Raw genomic sequence first — 22255 nt, 5'->3', positions numbered from 1 at the left:
AAAACGATACAAAATACATGTGGGACATCAGAGCTGGGATCAGGTGCCATGGAGGAGAGATATCCCCTGCCGACTGGTCACACCCGCCGTGTACTTCTTGTCATGATCAGGAAATAACGAGAAAATCCGTCGTCAATTCAATGTGTAAATAATGTGCTATAATTTTGTATGAAAAACGTCAGTCAGCTTTTGACTCAATAATAAATTGTATTTGCTGACAAGGTCATTGTATTGACCATAGAATTTACGAAATTATTACTTTAAACGTGAGGGATGATATTCTTGTTTCATCAACTTGTTTGTCAATAATTTATCTCGGTTTAGAAATTGTTCATACGAACAGCAAGCTCTTGCGTATCGAATCAACTGAAAACCACCATCACATGAAATAACCAGAGCACAATATAATAAAGCACCACCTCCATGTTGAAAAACCACAGCATAATATAATAGAGCACCATCTTCGTATAAAATAACCACAGCATAATAGAGCACCATCTTCATATAAAATAACCAAAGCATAATATAAAAGAGCACCATCTTCATATAAAATAACCACAGCATAATATAATAGACCACCACCTTCATATAAAATAACCACAGCATAATATAAAAGAGCACCATCTTCATATAAAATAACCACAGCATAATATAAAAGAGCACCATCTTCATATAAAATAACCACATAATATAAAAGAGCACCATCTTCATATAAAATAACCACAGCATAATATAAATATAACCACAGCATAATATAAAATAACCACAGCATAATATAAAATAGCCACATAAGGCAGCTATGGCGTTCCATAGTTTTCTGTTGGACTCTTTGTGTTGAGATTGTCGTTATCTATTGCACTTTTTGTGTTGAGATTGTCGTTATCTGCTGGACTCTTTGTGTTGAGATTGTCGTTATTAGCTGGACTCTGAGTTGAGATTGTCGTTATCTGCTGGACTCTTTGTGTTGTGATTGTCGTTATCTGTTGGAATCTTTGTGTTGAGATTTTCGTTATCTGCTGGACTCTTTGTGTTGAGATTGTCGTTATCTGCTGGACTCTTTGTTTTAAGATTGACGTTATCTGATGGACTCTTTGTGTTGAGATTGTTGTTATCTGTTGGACTCTTTGTGTTGAGATTGTCGTTATCTACTGGACTCTTTGTGTTGAGATTGTCATTATCTACTGGACTCTTTGAGTTGAGATTATCGTTATCTGCTGGACTCTTTGTTTGAGATTGTCGTAATCTGCTGGACTCTTTAATTGTTTGAGATTGTCGTTATCAGCTGGATTGTTTGTGTTGAGAATGTCGTTATCTGTTGGACTCTTTGTGTTGAGATTGTCGTTATCTGCTGGACTCTTTGTGTTGAGATTGTCGTTATCTGATGGACTCTTTGTGTGGGATTGTTGTTATCTGTTGGACTCTTTGTGTTGAGATTGTCGTTATCTGCTGGACTCTTTGTGTTGAGATTGTCGTTATCTGCTACAAGGGCTCCTTGTATAATGACATTGTTTTTAGCGGCTACCTATACATGTAACAACCAGTAGGAGTAAATGCGAAGTAAATGGATTTGAATTAAACTTATTCGCATCAAATATTCCATGCAAACACAGATTCAATTAAATAAGCAGTAACTTATATTTAATTTCAATTAAACTGTCTTAGTGAACAGAGCAGAATAATTTTGATCATGTCTCAATGCTTATTAGAATCATGCTTATGTATGGTTTTTAGATGATTCGGAGTGAAGAAAAAAAAGAATTTTGAAGATTGGAATAAATGTGATTGATTCGTAGATCTCAACCCTCAGGACTGGATGGGGACTATGAAATTCACAACTTACACGCAAAGCCTCGTCCTAGACCATGACTTATGTCCCCTCGGTGGAATTTCACTAACACTCGTATAGTTATGAATGATTCCTAATCATTATATCATTACATTTTATCGTGAATATTGAACTAAATATTGATACAAACACTACATAATATTAATTGCTTAAGTTCAATCATCCATACACATGTACTTCTAGTAACATCGGAATCGGAGCAAATTGGAAAGAGGGGAGAAAAAAAATTCAAAATTAACATTGTCTATACCTGCAAATCCTATTTCACGAAGGAGGGGGGGGGAACAAATTTTCCAAAAAACTATTTCTATCTTAAGCTACACTAAAGCGTGCCTGTTGAAAGATTACGGAGGGATCCAAACCTACGCCCCAATCTTCAATGCCTATACAAGTACATGTAATACATGTATTTTGTCTATTCCGTGCTAACCCCCTCCCCTGCCTCCGACGCCTATGAATAATGTAGACGGAACTATAGAAAACTAACTAAGTCAGGAAAGGACTCGCACAGGACTGTTCAATGTACTGGAAATTGTTTATTTAGGATTTAAACATTTATACAAAGAAAGAGATTTCATTTAAAATCACAATACATTCTTTGATGCTCATTTTCAAGTCAGTAAAACAGAGGACATCCTTATAATGGCACAGGGATTCAAGAAATTGTGATGACCTCCGACTTTGAAAACAGATTCGTACTTCGTAAATAAATACTTTAAATTCATGTTAGGCAATTCATATAGCATAAAGATATAGATAAGATGTTGAAAATTCATGGAAAAAAAATGTTTTGAGGGTTTATTTTGTCGCAATTTTTGCATATCTTTAATATGCATGAAGTCATTTGTCGGTAAAACTAAGAAAAAAACTGATCGGAAAATACTAGGTACACTTATCTAGTTCATATAATAAAAAAAACTGATATGTATTTCTTCTATAAAATTTAAAGAAAAAACATTTCAAGGACACAAAGCAGGAGAAGAAAAATAGATAGATATAATTATATTTAATCCCAGCCCTTAATTTTAATCTATTTTAAAATATCTACAGATTGATATAAATAGCTGAGGCATTTAAATCACATGACCTGGTAAACAGGTAAAAATCTAGAATGAAGACAAGGAAGTAAATTATGTACAGGCGTATCGGGATGCCATGTTGGATTTAGAGGTGAGACTAGATCATATTTAGAAAATTTAACATGTTGCAAGATACTTCTAGATGTCAGTAATGATCTCAATTCTAGTACATGTACATGTATAATACATGAGATGAAATGCATAAGGATCACTTTAGATCTTACTATGTAAATTGCTTTGAATGATTATAAAAATGTTAATATTTTTTTTCCTAATTTAAATTTCTTGTTCAAATATTAGAAACGTTTATATGACATTTTTAAACTACAAGAGATCTTTCCTGTCAGGCACGTAGCATCGTTTTTGAAAGTGGGGGGGGCAACCTGAGAAAATTTTTTTTTACTTACCTAAAAAAAGTTGACAAGCAAAAAAAAAAAAAACAAACAAAACAAAACAAAACGTTCCTGCCTGTTATTTCTAAATTGACTCTTTCTTACAATTTCACTAACAAAGTAAAACTCTTAATATATTGTATTTATTTAAAAATTACGTCATATTCCTAAAGTCAGTGACCCATGCCTCTCTTTACTTTTCAGGGTCATCTGATTTTTTAACCAAAATCCCAGTGATGGACCCCCTGGACAGAGCTCAAGTACTCCTCCTCTGTGACCTGTGTCAAAAAGCTGCATTACAGAGTCACTGTGAACTTTGTCAGATTAATCTGTGTAAGGCTTGTGTAGGAGAGCATCTCTCTGATTCATCCAAAAGACACAATGTTGTACCATACAAACACAGAAAATCTACTCCAAATGCTAACTACCCAAAATGTCCAAACCACACCCAAAAACACTGTGAACTTTACTGTGAGAAATGTGACATTCCTGTCTGTTCTACCTGCATCTCCTCAGGTAAACATCATGGTCATGAATTAAAAGATATATTGCAGAAACCAAGCTTTATTACAGAAATTTTTAAGACAGATCTGAAAGAACTAGAAAAAAGAATATTACCTACTTATGAAGAAATTTCATCAGATCTATACTCTGAAAAAGTAAATTTGGAAAAACATTATGAGAAACTGACATTAGCTGTCACCAAACAAGGAGAAGACTGGCACAGAGACATTAACATCATTGTGAACAAACAGAAATCTGAAATTGATGAGATGAAAACTAAACATCTGGCTGCTCTGAATAAACAGGAAAAAGAAATCAAACAGATTACTTCTGATGTTACACAGTGTATATTTGATCTGAAGAATAAACTGGACTCCTATGATGTCTCCCTAACCTCTGGGTACAATTCAAGGAATGCTGAATTCAGAAGTTTACCTCCTAAAGTCAATGTTTCATTGCCAAGTTTCTCTCATCATCAGATCAACAGAGAAAAACTCCATCAAATGTTTGGTTCTCTGTCAGCAATAACCATTACAACAGAAGAACATGGCTACACAATGAAGACACCAGACGCTATATCCTGTCCTCAAGTCAAACCACTGCTTGATGAACCAGAGCTTATCACCACCATAGACACTGGGTATAGACTACTATATAGTGTTACCTGTCTCAGTGATGAAGAAATCTGGACACGTGGTAATGACAAAATCATGAAACTCTACAACCTCCAGGGTAAACTACTGAAGTCAATCCAAACTAAGTCTGGGATCACACCAATTGACATAGCAGTGACAAGGAGTGGTGATCTAGTTTATACTGACCCTGATACAAGAACTGTAAACATAGAGAAGAATGACCAGATACAGGAAGTGATCAGACTACAGGGGTGGAGACCTTACCATGTCTGTATTACCTCCTCTGGTGACCTCCTGGTTACCATGAACAGTGATGATGGAAACCAATCAAAAGTTGTCCGTTACTCTGGATCCACAGAGAAACAAACCATTCAGTTTGACAGTGAAGGTAAACCTCTGTATTCATCTGATCGCCTTAAATACATCAGTGAGAACAGGAACATGGATATCTGTGTGGCTGACTGTAGAGTCCGTGCAGTAGTGGTGGTTAATCAGGCAGGAAAACTCCGATTTAGATACACTGGTCAACCCTCTACTACCAAAGAACCATTTGGTCCACTCGGCATCACAAAAGACAGTCAGAGTCAGATCCTGACAGTAGACCATAACAACAAATGTATCCACATCCTAGATCAGGACGGACAGTTCCTCCGTTACATTGATGATTGTGGTCTATGGCATCCATGGGGTTAATGTGTAGACACCAGAGACAACCTCTTTGTGGCTGAGTATTTTAGTCATAAAGTGAAGAAAATCAAATACATGTAAAGCAATGTGTTTTAAATAATTACTTATTTATGAGAGAAACTTTTCCAATGTCACTAAAATCACAAGAAATCACAATTATAGTTTGATTCAGGTTCACTTTCTCATGTTCATGTGTGTGTGTAAAAAAAAAAATTAAAATATTGATATTATCAATAATTGAGGTATAAAATATAAATCATATAATTTATAAACAATTTTATTATAATTCTACCAAGTTGAAATGACTGCTCAATAGAGACCCAACATTAGAAGAAACTTTCAATATCTCATGAAAAATACTATTTACTGTGGTTTCATCAATTTTCGTTGCCATCATGGATTTTTAAAAACAGACGTTTTCAAGGATACACAATATTGTGGACTAAAGCATTGCCTATACAAATAGATACCGGTATTGTATTTCTCAATTGAATGAACATTGAATTTCGTGGATTTGCTCATCAAAAATTCTTCAAAAATTAGTGCTCAACGAATATTGATGAAACCACAGTATTTTTTTGAGCATGAAGACAGAAAAAATATTATTATGTACATTTTTATTATTTTAACCCTCTATCATGCACTGCACACTGTTGAGTTCCGTGACTTTTGATGCAGTTAGAATGATATGCCCTTTGATCTAAAATAAATCTTAATCCTTTTAATCTAGTTATATATGTAACTTATTTAAGGAATTAAATAACCAAAATAAATTAATTAAAATTTTATTAGAATTTTTTTCTTGGACACATTGGACACAAAATAACACAGGGTTTGACTGTGTTGTAATCCCAAAATAAACACAAGAAATCTGATTCAGAAAACTTTTTTATTGTAGATGTTTTCATTTTAATTCACATACATTTTGAATTACATGAACAAAAATGATTTCAACAGATATCAACTTCCATGCGATATAAGCTCAATAAGTCCACTGTCAGAAGAACTTGGCATTAAAAAGTCATTTAAAATTTTATAGACAGCAATCATTTCACTATAACGAGGCAGCTGTGTCTGTTTTTTTAAACTTATCATCTCCCTGTGTTGAGCCTCAAGTCTTCTAACTCTCCTTATGAGGGCCTCCACAAAGCTGTAGTGGATCCTGGACTTAAAGTATTCCTTAACAAACAAACAAACAATGGTTTATATCAATCCAAAGACATTTTTCATAACAAATTGATGAATTAACGAGACCCAATCTATTTGATCTGCGCATACGTTTTAACGCAGCGTCGACTCGGGCACGTCAGAATACCTTGACTGTTGTCACAATTGAACACAATAACGTCACAATTAAAATGACGTCAAATTGCGCTAAAATGTTTCGCTGATCTTGCTTACCTGGTAGCTCTATAGACTGTGCGTTGAAAGCTGGCATTCCTATTATTTTTTTTTTTTAAATATTTTAATTCATAATCAACTTTGGAACCTTATTAATTTTGAGGGATCAATTTTTTGGTACAGATTCATTAATTTTATCTTGTTTTATTTCAACTTGTGAGTTAAAAAAAAAACAAAAACTGCAACAAAAAATAAAAGATTTTAGTCTTTCTCTTGGAACATGTTGAAGGGTTTATACACACTCTTTTTAAAGCGGACTTAAATATGCATGGGTTGTCTTCAGTTTTAAAAAATAAAAGAAGTCTATAAATCCCGAAATATCTTATTTACGCAGGTGACCTAAAAAATCTTGACTGTGGGAAAGGTATGTACTATTTTTTTGTTTCATTTTTGTACATCTTTTTTCTCATAATTTCTCCCTACATTTGGAATCATTAACTATCCTTTCACTACCTGGTCAATCTTTTGTATCTTTCTGAGGAGTGAGTCATGTATAACAGAGTTTGCTGTCTGCTTCAGTGTCTCTATATCTTCACTGGTCACCCCCATCATAAGCTGTCTGTCTATGTCTGGTAAAGAGTCTGCATCAGATTCGCCAACTCGTAAACTCCTGTCAAATCTGTAAAAAATTAAAGGTTAAATAAACAGAAATCAGTACCTAGAACTTACATAACAACCAAGATAAAATTTTTTTAATATTTTACACAACATCATTTTTTACTTTCAAACAATTTTACCTTATCTTAAATTCACCCAACTCAGTCGTGTCTGTTTTCCAGCCAATTTTAAATTCTCACACTTGTAAAGAAGGTGTAAAATAAAATTGGAGGTCAAAATTTCCCTGCTCAGGCCAAAAAAATCAATTAATAGTTTCTCAGGCCAAAAATTTCAAAATTCGATGCAGCAGGCACCCCTTTTTTTTTAAAAGCAAATTTACACCTTTTTAAAGCCATTTGTGCAATAAAATAGTAATATCCGCTAATTCTTAATTTTTGGTCTCTGAAATTAGTCATAATATGTATCCAACTTTAAATAATGTAATTCTAAACATTTATTTAAAAAGTTAATTCATAAAATATAGTAAATTTAGAAGGAGTATATTCAATTGTTTTTCTAATAAAAAAACTCTATCTCAGCAATTATAAAAAGAGGAATAAGTCAATTTTCTTTTTCAATTTGGAAAAATGGAAATTTGAGTTATTTCCCTTTTCAATATGGCAATAAAATATTATCAATGCGGCCGTTTTTGAACTGATGCGGACTTGCCTGAGAAACTATTGACTAATGTTTTTGCCATACAATCATCATTTCACTAAGACAAAAAATTACAACATAAAAACATGAGAAACAAACAGCCTGTCTAACCTTGAAGCCTCCTGAGTTGAGTGTGTCTGCGAGTCTGACTCGGGTACGTAGATGTCTGCTGATTGACAGGAACGCAGTGAATAAAATAATACTCCAGGTGGCGCCACAACATAAACAGACAGTTCTCCAAGATGTCTGCAGCACAGTCAAAGAAGATTGCTATAATTTATTTTATTCTTGCTTTTCAATGCTTCTATCTACCCCACGTATAAAAATGTACAGAACTTGCCTCTTTTTTTAAAAAAAAATAAAACTTGCTTCAACTTCAAGAAAACCTTTAACTTTGCCAAAATCCTAATATTTTGCTTCATTCATAAAGGATACAAGCAAAGCACTGCAGTTGTTCCTCTTTGTAGTGCACGATTTTGGTGAGGTGAGTTTTAGCAAGTTTCTGTCTCTGATGAGATGTAAGATTCTCTTCTACTCCAGAAAACTAAACATTTAACATATTAGATACATCATACATGCAAAAAAGTATCACAACCTTCGCCAAATCCATACCTTTTTTCAATTTATAATTTTTTCTTTACCTGTTTGAGTTGTGGTTAGAGCGTCTAATCAATAGTCGTGACTGGTCTTTCGGAGGATATCGTATAAACCGAGGTCCCATGTCACAGAAAGTGTTGAAACGAGAATATGACAAAATTTGCAGCTCTCCATCGACAAGTGGTGGTATCGCCATATGAGTGGAAAATTCTCGAGAGGGACATTAAACAAGATACAATCAATCTATCACCTGATTGAGGTCGTCTGACTCTGTAGTTTACGGAGATGTCGTTTGTGTCTTTACCTGTTTGAGGTCGTCTGTACTAAGGTCAGCCAGACTTTGTAGTTTATGGAGATGTTGTTTGTGTCTTTATCTGTTGAGGTCGTCTTTACTTTGATCAGTCAGACTCTGTAGTTTATGGAGATGTTGTTTGTGTCTTTACCTGTTTGAGGTCGTCTGTACTAAGGTCAGAAAGACTCTGTAGTTAACGGAGGTTTTATTTGTGTCTTTACCTGTTTAAGGTCGTCTGTACTAAGGTCAGACAGAATATGTAGTTTACGGAGTTGTTATTTGTGTCTTTACCTGTTTAAGGTCGTCTTTACTAAGATCAGCCAGACTCTGTAGTTTATGGAGATGTTGTTTGTATCTTTACCTGTCTGAGGTCGTCTGTACTAAGGTCAGCCAGACTTTGTAGTTTACGGAGATGTTATTCGTGTCTTTACCTGTTTGAGGTCGTCTGTACCAAGGTCAACCAGACTATGTAGTTTACGGAGTTGTTATTTGTGTCTTTACCTGTTTGAGGTCGTCTTTACTAAGATCAGCCAGACTCTGTAGTTTACGGAGGTGTTATTTGTGTCTTTACCTGTTTAAGGTCGTCTTTACTAAGATCAGCCAGACTCTGTAGTTTACGGAGGTGTTGTTTGTGTCTTTACCTATTTGAGGTCGTCTGTACTATGATCAGCCAAACTCTGTAGTTTATAGAGGTGTTGTTTGTGTCTGTACTAAGGTCAGCCTCTGTAGTTTACGGAGGCGTTGTTTGTGACTCTCATACACAGACATGAAGTGGTTGGCACACTGACGGAGTTGGTACACCACCACCCCTAGACTGGGGGCCTGGACAGTACTGCTACTCAGGAATGAAGTGTCTGCAACAAGATATGTTTAGAAATACGTATTTAACCTGTACCTCTACCCTCGCAAACCATGACTGAAATGTTTTCAAGTTTACCTTTACAGAGAAGAATGGCCTCTTAGAGAAAAGAAAAAAATCTCCAAATATTGGGCCCTCTTCTTACCTAAGTGCCCTGTCCAAGGGCTTAGGAATTTCACAATTTTGGTTGAGGCATTCTTACTTATTGTAACTTTGCACTTAGTTTGTCTGCTAAATACTCAAAGTAGGGGAGATATTGATATCATCAACTTTGCCCTTCAAATAACATGTATTCCAAATTTGAAATTTATAGGACAATCACAAATCCTGTAAAAATTATTGGACAAACAGATTGATATAAGCAATACTTTCCCACTATATAATTTACTATTTTTAGGAGGGCTAAGTCTTGTTTTGTTAAACCTTTTATAGGGTTAGTGAACTTAAATTGGTGAATATTGGCACACGAGTTTGCAAGGGAATTTGTACAGCCAACGAGTGCCAATATTCACCAATATGAGTTCAATAAATCCTACCTTATATAGCTAAAACATTTTCTCATAATTTATAATAATTATTCTAACAAAAAACTCAAATTAAATACTAAGTTAATGATTTTTTAGTATCGGTCTTCAAATTAAGTTCTACTGAATCTTTTAGTTTTTTGCCATTGATTGTTTTTTAAATCACCAACATATCTGAAACCACAGGTTCAATTTTCTTTATTTTTACACATTTTATTCTAGGATCCATTTGAATCATTCTATTAATTTTTTGTAAAAATTGAATTATACATTTTCTCTATAAAAAACTTAAACTGTCGGATATTTACATGTGAATTTTCAGTTTCTGACACAATGTGTGTTCTTTTTTACTTAATATTTTACCAAAATTTTCCAGTATCAATGTGACTTACTGTTTTAAAGTAACAAAAAGGCTATCTTAATTCAAAGAATTACACGAATTTTCAATAGATCAATAGAAAATTGTAAAATAAGGCTCATTCTCAAGTCGAATTTGTCTGATTACAGGGGTCTGAAAGGCCATATTTCAGACTATGTGGGCAAAAAATGTGCGGTTGAATTTCTTTCATATCATATATAAAGAGGGGTCTGTATCCAAGAACAAAATATCAAAGTTTCAGAAAAATTGAATTTGAGGGAAAATTTGACATATCTTTTTGGTCCTACCTTAAATGGGTCTTATACAGATTAATTATTTGATAAATAGTTTCATTTTTGTGTAAAAAAAAAAACTCATCTGACCTACATGCCTCTTTCTTTCTTTAATTTAGCTCTGAGAATTGACCAGACGACTTTTTTGTTTACAACGGGGCGGTTGATATTAAACGTTTGTGTTCGGTATGTTATAGACATACTCGTACACGTAATATAAATTCAGGGTTCAATTAAATGTTTCAATTTCGAAACTGATATTGGTAATTTTATACATGTTCATTTGTATTTGGACATACTTGATTTCTATAGACATTCATTAGATCCTACAGATGACACACCCACCTGTCAAAATCAGGTTAAAGGTCAAAGAAGACACATCCAGCCAGTCTCTGCATGACTCCACACTGTAACAAGGTGTGGGCCCCCACGGCTGATTCTGCCACCCGAGTCAACAATCTCTGAAACACATAGTGACTGTATCTGTGTTAACATGTTAGTGTCCTTAAACTTCATATCAATATTCACACGTTAACTTCATATCAATATTCACACGAAGCCCATGGGCCATGAAGCTCATTTGAGGCAATAATGCATCGCTGTTCTCAATTCGCAGATCTTTTCTATTTGTATTACATATTCCTAGTATGCAAATTTTGACCATAACTATTGAAGAAACTTGAATATACACTACCTTACTTTTCTTCCATGTTAATGTTTACTAAAAATCTCATAGTGCATTAAGAGGATACGAGATTTTGAAGTTACCTCGATATAATTATCAATATGACTAATAGTGCACTTTCTGTTCTTGGGAAGATTTCGAAGATTTTTCCCTATATATTACTTTGTGAAATATTGATTACTTATTGTGACCCACTCTTTCTCAAGGGGTCAAGATTTGAACAAGCGTAAGTCTACACCTGATGATTATTCCATATAAATATGACCAATGATGGTTTCGCTGTCCTCATTGCGACCCCACCATACACAAAGGGTCCTGATTGGAACAAATTACTATAAAGGTAGAACAGAATAGATAGGCCAATTTTTCCTCATATTCAATTTTTCTGAACTTTTTATTTTGTTCATTGATACAAAATCTCACATTTGTATGATATGAAAGAAATCCAACCACACCTTTTTTGCCCATATTGTCTGAAATATGACCTCTCAGACCCCTGTAAGAAGATTTTGAAATCAGACATTCGACTTGAGACTGAGCTTTATCTTAAAATCATCAATGGATCATTGCAAATTTGTGCAATACCTTTAATAAAGATAATATTTTGTCACTTTAAAACTGTAAGTAATATTGATACTGGGAAATGAGTTAAATATAAGTAAAAATTAGAACATACATAGCTTCGGAATTAAACATTCACAGGTAAATATCCGAAAGTTTTCTTAAGCGAAAATGTATAGTTCAATTTTTACAAAAAAAATCAACAGAATGATTAAAATGTGTCATAGAATAAAATGGTGTGTAAAAATAAAGAAAATTGAATCAGTGGTCTCAAATATTTTGTGAAATGTGTTCAACAATGAGGAAAATGATTTTTTATTGATTTTTTTTTTATTGACATTTCATTGAAATTTGCAGGCTTTGTTTAAATAAATTTTGATCATGATGTTTGCTTAATTTTGCTTTTGTGGTCTTCATAAAAAAAAAAGAAATATTGAAAAATCACGTTTTTCTGGAACAACCCTCGTAGTTCACGGTATTTTTTATAACGTCTCTTTTTGATTATTGTGTAGAAACTTTCGTTTTGTACATCCAAGTTATTTTTTACTGAACTTTTTCATTTATTATGTTTATACCACATGAGTTGTGGCAATAAAACATCCTGATATGCAATGCAGGGATGGGGGTGGGGTGTTATTTCCTGCTAATATGATGAGTTAAATATAAAAAAAACTTATTTCATAATGCGTGGATATCTAGAATCCAATTTAATTAGCATTTAAACATTCCAATGCCTATGTGTTCCAGAGACCTCATTTCTACCGTGAGTAATTTAAATCACATGACCTAGCAATAGATCAAGATCTAGAACCAAGACCAGGAAATAGATTGTCAGCATACAAACAGTTGTCAGGGAGTCACATTCTATACTTGTAAATTTTTATTGATATCAATTTGTCATTCAATTACGAAGGCATTTGCAAGTTTCAAAAAAGGTAGGAAAAAAAACTTTTTCAAAAAGATAAATAACTAGACAATTTGAAATATTAGTAAGAGAAAATATTCTCTATATTCTTTTAAACAATTGTTAATGTAATTATTAAATATATATTTCACACACAAATATACATGTATCTCATAGAATAACAGTGTTGAATCAGTCATAAATGTATTCTTGCTACGCTGAATACTGGTTATATTGACATTCTAATAAACTACACAGGGCCATTTACATACTAGTATATTCAATTTTCTTCACTTTACAATTTTACATCTTAATTACAAGTAGGTTCTCATGAATTTCTACACCCAAACCTATTCTGTCGATCACAGTTGTCAATATAACGAAGGAATTGTCCTTTGTGGTCGAGGATTTGGATACGCTTTCTTCATGGTCTGATGTCAGGATCTGATTTTGCTATCTGTTTTGTTTCCAATTGGGTAGAATGATTTTTCTAAAAATTAAAGGATGACAAGTGAATCTAAATTGGGGTCTTCCTGCTTGATTTACCACCACTACAGCACAAGTTACGAAGTCGGCCACACAGATATCAAGGTTCCTGTTCTCGATAATGTATTTCGTTGAATCAGACGATTACAGAGGTTTACCATTACTGTCAAACTGGGTGGTTTGTTTTGCTGTGGAGTCAGAGTATTTTTTTATTGTGACTGTTATGGTAATCAGGAGGTCGTCACCAGAGGAGGTACTACAGACATTGTAAGGTTTCAATTCCATTTCCATTTTGTTTATGTATCTCCAATTCATGTGTTCTTTCATTCTTCACTATTGACAGATCTTGCACCCACGTCAGTATAAACTAGTTCTCCATTCATCGTCACTTCATTGTCACCTGACCAGTTTCCTGACATTGTTTGAATTGATTTCAGTGTTTGCCCTGGAGGTTGTAGAGTTTCATATTACTGTCATCTCCTAATGTCCACATTTCTTCATCACTGAGACATGTGATACTGCATACACAGTGTCTATAGTACTGACATGCTCTGACACATTTGGTCTTTGCAAAATATCTTTTAAGGAATGCCTATGCATACCAGAGGAGAGACAGTTATAGCAGACAGGAATGTCACATTTCTCATAGTAAAGTTCACAGCTTTTCTGGCTGTGGTTTGTACATCTTGGGTAGAAGTAGACGCTGTGTATTTGTACGGTACGACAATGAGTCTTTCTGATAAATCAGAGAGATGTTTCACAACTTTGTTCTGCAACCAACACCGTTCAAGTACTACACCTTGTATAAATTGCATGTACACGGTAATAAATAGCTTACTCGTTCTCAGAAATATTTGATGACGCATAGTGACGGCTGTTTTTATATTGATTGAAATACGTACATATAATATATTTAATACTACTTACATGTACATTAATTTGAATATTAACTTTGTACCAAAAATTACATTTACTGATTGTTCATTATGAAAATATGTTGCATTCAAGCTTGAAATCTGGTTTTAAAAAGATGTTTTGCACTACATGTATATTATTTTATATATTAACTAATATTCACTATAGAATAATGAATGTTTTTTTTAATAAATGAGACTCCGCAAGAAAATCATACTTTTTGGGATGAGGATTGGGTCGGGTTAGGTGAGGTAAATACATCTTTGTATTAGTTTTAGTTGTTTTTATATAATGCATTTTGAAAACCTTTTTTGGCCTAGTTTTTTCAAATGCCCAAATATCTGATTATTTACTTTGTTAACAATTGCAGTTCTTACTAGTTTCAGTTTTTCACGAAAATACCTTTTGAATAATTAAATTTTTCAAGCTGCAAGGAGAAGAATTTTTCCACTCTATTTAACACAGGTACAGTGTATTTCACTCTAAAGATAGAATTACGACCAGGGAGACATTCTACATGTATAAGGACAGCATTTAGGAAGCCATTCTGAATTTAAGGTGAGACATTATCTCCATAAACCATTTTGAAACTTATTCTGATTTAGATGACCATGACCATTCCTCTTTTTTTTCAAAGAATCATTTCATCCACTTTGCATTGAAACAAAAACCAGAGCAGATCATAAAACTGTTTAATCTTATAGCAAGGTGGTCAAATCCTTCGTCGAATTGATAACTGTGATTTAATTGTCAGTTTCTACACTAAGAGTTTTAAACATGAAGTTGCTCACTTAAAAAAAAATTAATAGCGTCCTATGTAAAATCAGTTTAGAAAAGAGATATTATTTTAAGAGTTTCAGTGAGATTTTAAGTGAAGTTGGTCACGTGATCAAATTTTCTAACACCCAATTTGCCGAGGTCTCTGTCACAGTAAACGGTTTGATCATGTACCAACTTTATGTTTTATCACATTTTTCGTGTTTATACCTATATGTCTTAAAAATTGAAAAATATACACATAAAACAATGATTGGATCGAGGATAAAAATGGGTTGATGTTACTCTGTTTCGTATTTTAATTTTCCCATTGTCAAAAGAGAATTTTAAAAAGAGTCTCATAACTAAACAGTTAATCTGTTCTTCAACTACTTTGTTTTCTCCTCTATGAATAAACAAAATATTCACAGATATTACTAGTCTAGTAATTTACATGTAGAAATTTTATTTACCAGGGCCCGGTTGCTCAAAAGATGGTTTAATTTAACACATTGTTTTTCTGTGTTAAACAACGTGACTGTTTAATTTAACCATCTTTTGAACAACCGGGCCCTGGTAAATTAAATTGCTACAAATAAATCACTTAATTACTAAAAAGCTACTTTGTACGTAATCAATAAAACAGTGTTATGAGGGTCGTCAACTCGAGTCCGGTTTCCAAAAACAGGACAACTGAGGGATCATTCTAAAAACGTGAATTGTTCCGGGCCTAGATCTAGAGGGCTAGAAAAAGTGAAACCTTCCCTTTAATAACAGTCCAAGATCCGGCTGATGGAACGTATACAATCTCAGACTCAATGCGAAAGATGAACATTTAAACTAGAGTCAAGAAGGGGGTGTTATTATGCCAAATGGCAAAAAGTATCAGGATCAATTTCATAAAACTTTAAGCTTCTGATATTCTTAAAATCTCTGGATGAAACAGAAACGCTTGATGACTTCAACATAGAGTGCATGGAATCAGCCAAGACTAAAGATTCAGGATTATACGCGACAGGACAGAGAGTATGTTTCGTAACAGATGCCGAGAAAGGAAACTCTGGAGTCATTTTTAAAGCAGCTTATCACTGCAACCTGATTATTATACCCGCACTTTCTAAAGAAAGTTCGGGTATATTGTTGTTACTCATGTCCGTCCGTCCGTCCGTCCGTCCGTCCGTCCGTCCGTCTGTCACACTTTTCTTCCCTGAACTCCTCCTACATTTTACACAGTAGCTTAATCATCTTTTGGGAGATGGTTTGTGGGGTCATGTAGATGTGCAGTAAGCTTTCGGAATTTTGATTTTGCCCCAGGGGGTCAAATGGGGGTCGAAAAATGACGTTTTTTAAGCAAAAAGCTCCGTCTTCCCTGAACTCCTCTTACATTTTACTCAGTAGCCTAACCAGCTTTTGGGAGATGGTTGGTGGGGTCATGTAGATGTGCAGTAAGGTTTTGGAATTTCGATTTTGCCCCGGGGGGTCAAATGGGGGTCGAAAAATGACGTTTTTTGTCCAAAAAGCCCCGTCTTCCCTGAACTCCTTCTACATTTTACTCAGTAGCCTAACCAGCTTTTGGGAGATGGTTGGTGGGGTCATGTAGATGTGCAGTAAGCTTTCGGAATTTTGATTTTGCCCCAGGGGGTCAAATGGGGGTCGAAAAATGACGTTTTTTGTCCAAAAAGCCCCGTCTTCCCTGAACTCCTTCTACATTTTATTCAGTAGCCTAACCAGCTTTTGGGAGATGGTTGGTGGGGTCATGTAGATGTGCAGTAAGCTTTCGGAATTTTGATTTTGCCCCGGGGGTCAAATGGGGGTCGAAAAATGACGTTTTTTAAGCAAAAAGCTCCGTCTTCCCTGAACTCCTCTTACATTTTACACAGTAGCCTAATCATCTTTTGGTAGATGGTTGGTGGGGTCATGTAGATGTGCAGTAAGCTTTCGGAATTTTGATTTTGCCCCAGGGGGTCAAATGGGGGTGGAAAAACGACGTTTTTTAAGCAAAAAGCTCCGTCTTCCCTGAACTCCTCTTACATTTTACTCAGTAGCTTAACCAGCTTTTGGGAGATGGTTGGTGGGGTCATGTAGATGTGCAGTAAGGTTTTGGAATTTCGATTTTGCCCCGGGGGGTCAAATGGGGGTCGAAAAATGACGTTTTTTGTCCAAAAAGCCCCGTCTTCCCTGAACTCCTTCTACATTTTACTCAGTAGCCTAACCAGCTTTTGGGAGATGGTTGGTGGGGTCATGTAGATGTGCAGTAAGCTTTCGGAATTTCGATTTTGCCCCAGGGGGTCAAATGGGGGTCGAAAAATGACGCTTTTTGTCCAAAAAGCCCCGTCTTCCCTGAACTCCTTCTACATTTTACTCAGTAGCCTAACCAGCTTTTGGGAGATTGTTGGTGGGGTCATGTAGATGTGCAGTAAGGTTTTGGAATTTTGATTTTGCCCTGGGGGGTCAAATAAGGGTCGAAAAATGATGTTTTTTATGGAAAAAGCCCCATCTTCCCTGAACTCCTCTTATATTTTATTCAGCATCCTAATCATCTTTGGGAGATGGTTGGTTGGGTCATGTAGATGTGCAGTTAGGTTTCGGAATTTTGATTTTGCCCGGGGGGTCAAATGAGGGTTGAAAAATGACGTTTTTTATGGAAAAAGCCCAGTCTTCCCTAAACTCCTTTTTTGTTTTAAACAGTGGTCTTATCATCTTTTGGGAGAGTTCACTCTTTTGAAATTTTGTTAAAACATCAAGGTCAAGGGGTAAAAAATCATAGCATGTTGGGAGCCTCTTGTTATGGGTAATGTTCACTTGAAATGTGAAAGTCAAATCTCTTCTCAATGAAAAGGAAATACAACATTAATGAAAACTAAGTTAAACTTCAAGGTCAAGGTCACAGAGTCAAAAAGTCATGATACATTTTGGAAGGTCTTATCACAGGTAATATGAATGCCCTTTCATTTATCTTTCAAAATGATCAATTCAAAGCAATTAATTTTTTTAAGGAAATTAGGTCAAACTTCAAGATCATGGGTAATGAAAATCATATTGTATGTAGAATGGTATTGTCCCATTTAATACTAATAAACATATTTAATATAAAAGTCCTATCTCTTCTCATTCAAAATATACGACCATGATGACCAAGGTTAAATTTATTGTGACAGATAGGCAGATTGACAAACAAATATTTAATGTACCCTACCTTTAGCAAAAATGGGGACAATAAATGTCTTTGCTGTTCTTGAGAAGAAGATTTATGTTGGAACAAGATGTGTTTGTGAAACACTACGCGCCCGGCGGCAACAAAGTTAAAAAAATCTTCTTTTAGCATATTGATCACAGTCAAGGTCACAAGGTCATTGACCATGGTGTCATTCGAAAGAACTTAATCAGTGGAGTATGCATACTAAATATGAAGTCCCTATCTCCCATGGTTCAAAAGTTGTGGCAAAAAGTGTAAAGAGCTATTTTTAGCATATCCGTCACAGTCAAGGTCACAAGATCATTGACCTTGCCGTCGTTTGAAAGGACTTTATCGGTGGAGTATGCATACCAAATATGAAGTCCCTATCTCCTATGGTTCAAAAGTTATGACAAAGTGGAAAAAGCTATTTTTAGAATATAGGTCACAGTCAAGGTCACAAAGTCATTGACCATGGTGTCATTTGAAAGAATTTAATCGGTGGAGTATGCATACCAAATACGAAGTCCTTATCTCTGATGGTTCAAAAGTTATGGCAAAAAGTGTAAAAAGCTATTTTTAGCATATAGGTCACAGTCAAGGTCACAAGATCATTGACCTTGATGTCATTTGAAAGGACTCTATTAGTGGAGTATGCATACCAAATATGAAGTCTCTATCTCCTATGGTTCAAAAGTTATGACAAACAGTGGAAAAAGCTATTTTTAGCATATGTCTTAGTCAAGGTCACAAGGTCATTGACCTTGAAGTCATTTGAAAGGTTTTTATTAGTGGAGTATGCTTACCAAATATGAAGTCTCTATCCCTTATTGTTCAAAAGTTATGGCCAAGGTTAAAGTTGACAAACAGACAAACAGATAAACAGACAAACAGACAAACAGACAGGACAAAAACAATATACGCCCGGGATCTATCGATCCGGGCGCTTAAAAAGTACCCTGCATATTTAAATGTAAATTGGTTGAAATTAGCCTAGTGGTTCTTAAGAAGTTAATGTGAAAAGTTTGCAGATAAACAGATGGACAACAGAAATCAGTACATTTCAGAAAACAGTATGCTTATAAATAGTTAATCAAGGTGCTTTGGGTAGCAAAATAAAGCTAAACTGGTATATCTAATTCATCCGCAGAGCTTAGTATATTTCAATATGCACAACCTTTTCAACTCTTATAATTATTTTTTAAAATTTATATCACCATGTCTCATTCAAGGGAGAACTAGAGATATGACCAGATGTATATCTGTTGAATATAAAATATGTACATGTATTCTGTGTTTTTTTTTAGTAATTTGTTTGTTTGTTGTGACAGCAACTGTTATGGCAGCTTTTGGCAAAGGTTGAAGTTTCTCAGATGTAAGTCAAACTCCAAGGTCAAGGTCAAAGGGTCTAAATTGTTGGTATCAAAGGGAAAGTCTTGTCACAAGGAATACACATGTGAAAAAAGGGAGAAATCCCTAGAACTTCCTCACCTGTTCAAAAGTTATTGCCAAGGTTAAAGTTAAATTGGATTCAACTCTAAGGTCTAGGTCAAAAATAATTATACCTGTTGAAAGTTCACAATGATTACCCATGTAAGAGCATGAAAGTCCTAGCACCACCTGTTCAAAACTTACGCCAAGTTCAAGGTATTTTTCTTGTAAAATTGGGTCAAAATCCAAGGTCAAGAGATCAAGAGGTCAAAATTGGTGGTACCCATTAAAAGGTTTTGCCAAAAGAAATTTACCTATGAAATATTCAAGCCATATGTATAGCCCAATCCACTTAAAAAATATGGGCAAGGTTAAAGTTTCCGTGGACAGACAAAAATACATAAACATAGGAAACAAAATATGTATAAATAGTCAATTGAAAAAATTTTCTACTATTATGGAGTCATAAGATCAATTGTCATTTCAGGTACAGGGAGTCAGTGGCTAGGGAGATCAGAACCCCCCCCCCCCCTGGAATTAGCAGTTATTTAAATAAGACTATATATGTACTGTAGAGAATAAAAATGACTTTGGACATCCTCCCCCTTAGAAAACAGGGACTCCACCATCATTGTTTTTATTATTATTTTTTATTTCCATCTCAGGAAATCTTGGGCTGATTTTTTTGACTGAGGTGTGACACCCCCCCCCGTTCTGAAAAAAAAAATTCTGGATCTGCGTCTGTTATATACTGAATGTCCGCAACGGGAGATAACTTGACAATGTGAAATTTGTCGACTGTGGCATGCGATGATCTTTGACCATGTTGACCCTTTTTGAACTTCAACCTAACCATTTGCATTTATTTATTTTTATGCAATCTATGCTAAATCTTGTACTTACCGAATGTCATAGGTCGTGACAACGAATTCATGAAATATAATCCATATAATCCAATTAAAACACAAATGATTTTAACTGACCACACTGCATCGTCAGCATACATGTGCTAAATAATCTCATTCGACAAACCTTTGCTGATTCCTTTGCCAGTATGAATTGGCCGAGGTGTGCCGAGAGGTGATATCTATAAATATGATAATGGGTGACGCAAACCCAATGTGAATGTAGAAAATAAAACTGTTTAGTACAAGAACAAATTTCAAACTATCATAATAAACTAAACTATGTTTTTTTAAAAAATGTGAGAGGGAGAGAGAGAGAGAGAGTGTGTGTGTGTGTGTGGGGGGGGGGGGGGGGGGGGGGGGAGATAGGCATTGACAAATTAATCGGGTTGTATTTTCAATGGGTTTTTTCCCCGACCAAATACTTAAATCAGTTTGCACATTTTGATAAATTCATCAAAAACGCTTTGTACTAAAATAATATTTTATGTCGTTGAGAAAGTAAATTTAAAAAGTTCCAAATTATGGGGAAATTATTTATTTGAATCTAATTAAGTAATTTACTTCAATCATTAATTAAATTCTGTTATTTCAGACTGGTTATGAATTAAGTATTTTAAAATACATATGTGAGGCTCAGAGTTGATATGGTCATCTGAAAATTTTATGTTCAATTTGACGAATACATGTACGGTGATAATTATAGAATTATTTTGACTTCTTCCTTGGAAAGTCCAATATGAATGAGTGTATATTTAGAGGCAAACACCATAGTGCGGGTATTACTGTCTCATGACAGCATCTAGTTTGAAATGTAAGGTATACTGAGATGATAGTGAGTTCGATGCAGGACGCCGTTTATTTCAATACATGTAGACAAACGAAATAATTAACGTCGGTGCTGTGAACGCGCACTGAAGCGGTCCAATTCACCTCGAAGAAGAGCGTTTTAAGATCATGGAGGACCATCTGTGTGACACAGCATATCCTCTACAGTGTTTTAAGATGTTTTACTCCTACAAAAAGTGCTATCCTAACCAAAGAAAGAAAAGAACAATGATACATACATTATTTACACAGGCGCTTGTTTCATACAGTAAGCTTAGATTTCTACTATATGATAACACAAGGTATCCATCTTTCTCGAGACAAAAAATGTAGGTCACCAATTCAACCCCCTGTTTTATTTATTATCCGCAGATGGAGACAGAAACCCCGCATGTAATGGCTAGCGGAATCCCCCTTCTTGGACCTCATGTATATTTCCTTACCTCACCCCCTCGCGAACTTAAACACTGGCCATAAAATTACACGCTTCGTCAGCCGAAAGAAAAAGTACATCTCTAAACAGCTCAGCACTTCCGGTTTGGCAACTGTGATATGATACACAAGTTCTCATTGGCTAATGTACTCTCGGGAGTTTTCCATGCAATTGTATAAGACACAAGAGAAAACCGAAATCTTATTTTGGCGCAAATTTGAAAATCGATATTGTTCTAGGTTTCTGACAAATATTTTGTAAGATGACAACGTTTGGGTAATGTTTAAGACGATTGAATAGTTATTATTTAAGCAAAATTATTTTGATAAGGACCTCTCTACACCAGTGCAAAATGTACTAGTAGCCAATGAGAACTTGTGTATTATATCGCAGTTGCCAAATCGGAAGTACTACTTTAATGCAAAGTGAGATTCAAAGATATGAAAAATGCAAAT

General features: G+C 34.8%; 1 long non-coding RNA gene and 1 pseudogene across 1 annotated transcript; one reads left to right on the top strand and one right to left on the bottom strand.

Annotated features, from left to right (window-relative positions):
* The first annotated feature begins 2999 nt into the window (after positions 1-2999).
* On the top strand, positions 3000-5224 carry LOC134231852 (uncharacterized; annotated as a pseudogene).
* A 1778-nt stretch (positions 5225-7002) lies between these two features.
* Positions 7003-9090, bottom strand: LOC134231851 (uncharacterized). The gene is made up of 4 exons (XR_009984640.1): positions 9049-9090; positions 8234-8342; positions 7894-8044; positions 7003-7154 (listed from the first exon to the last, which is right to left on the bottom strand). It is a non-coding gene; the product is annotated as an uncharacterized LOC134231851 (long non-coding RNA).
* Positions 9091-22255: the final 13165 nt, after the last annotated feature.

The sequence above is a fragment of the Saccostrea cucullata genome, unplaced genomic scaffold (assembly GCF_032062105.1).
Source record: "Saccostrea cucullata isolate Sc308-1 unplaced genomic scaffold, CSIRO_AGI_Scuc_v1 ctg4577, whole genome shotgun sequence".
Classification (NCBI taxonomy): Eukaryota; Metazoa; Mollusca; class Bivalvia; order Ostreida; family Ostreidae; genus Saccostrea; species Saccostrea cuccullata.
Note: the sequence above shows the minus strand (reverse complement) of the source record. Positions and strands in the feature narration are given on the sequence as shown.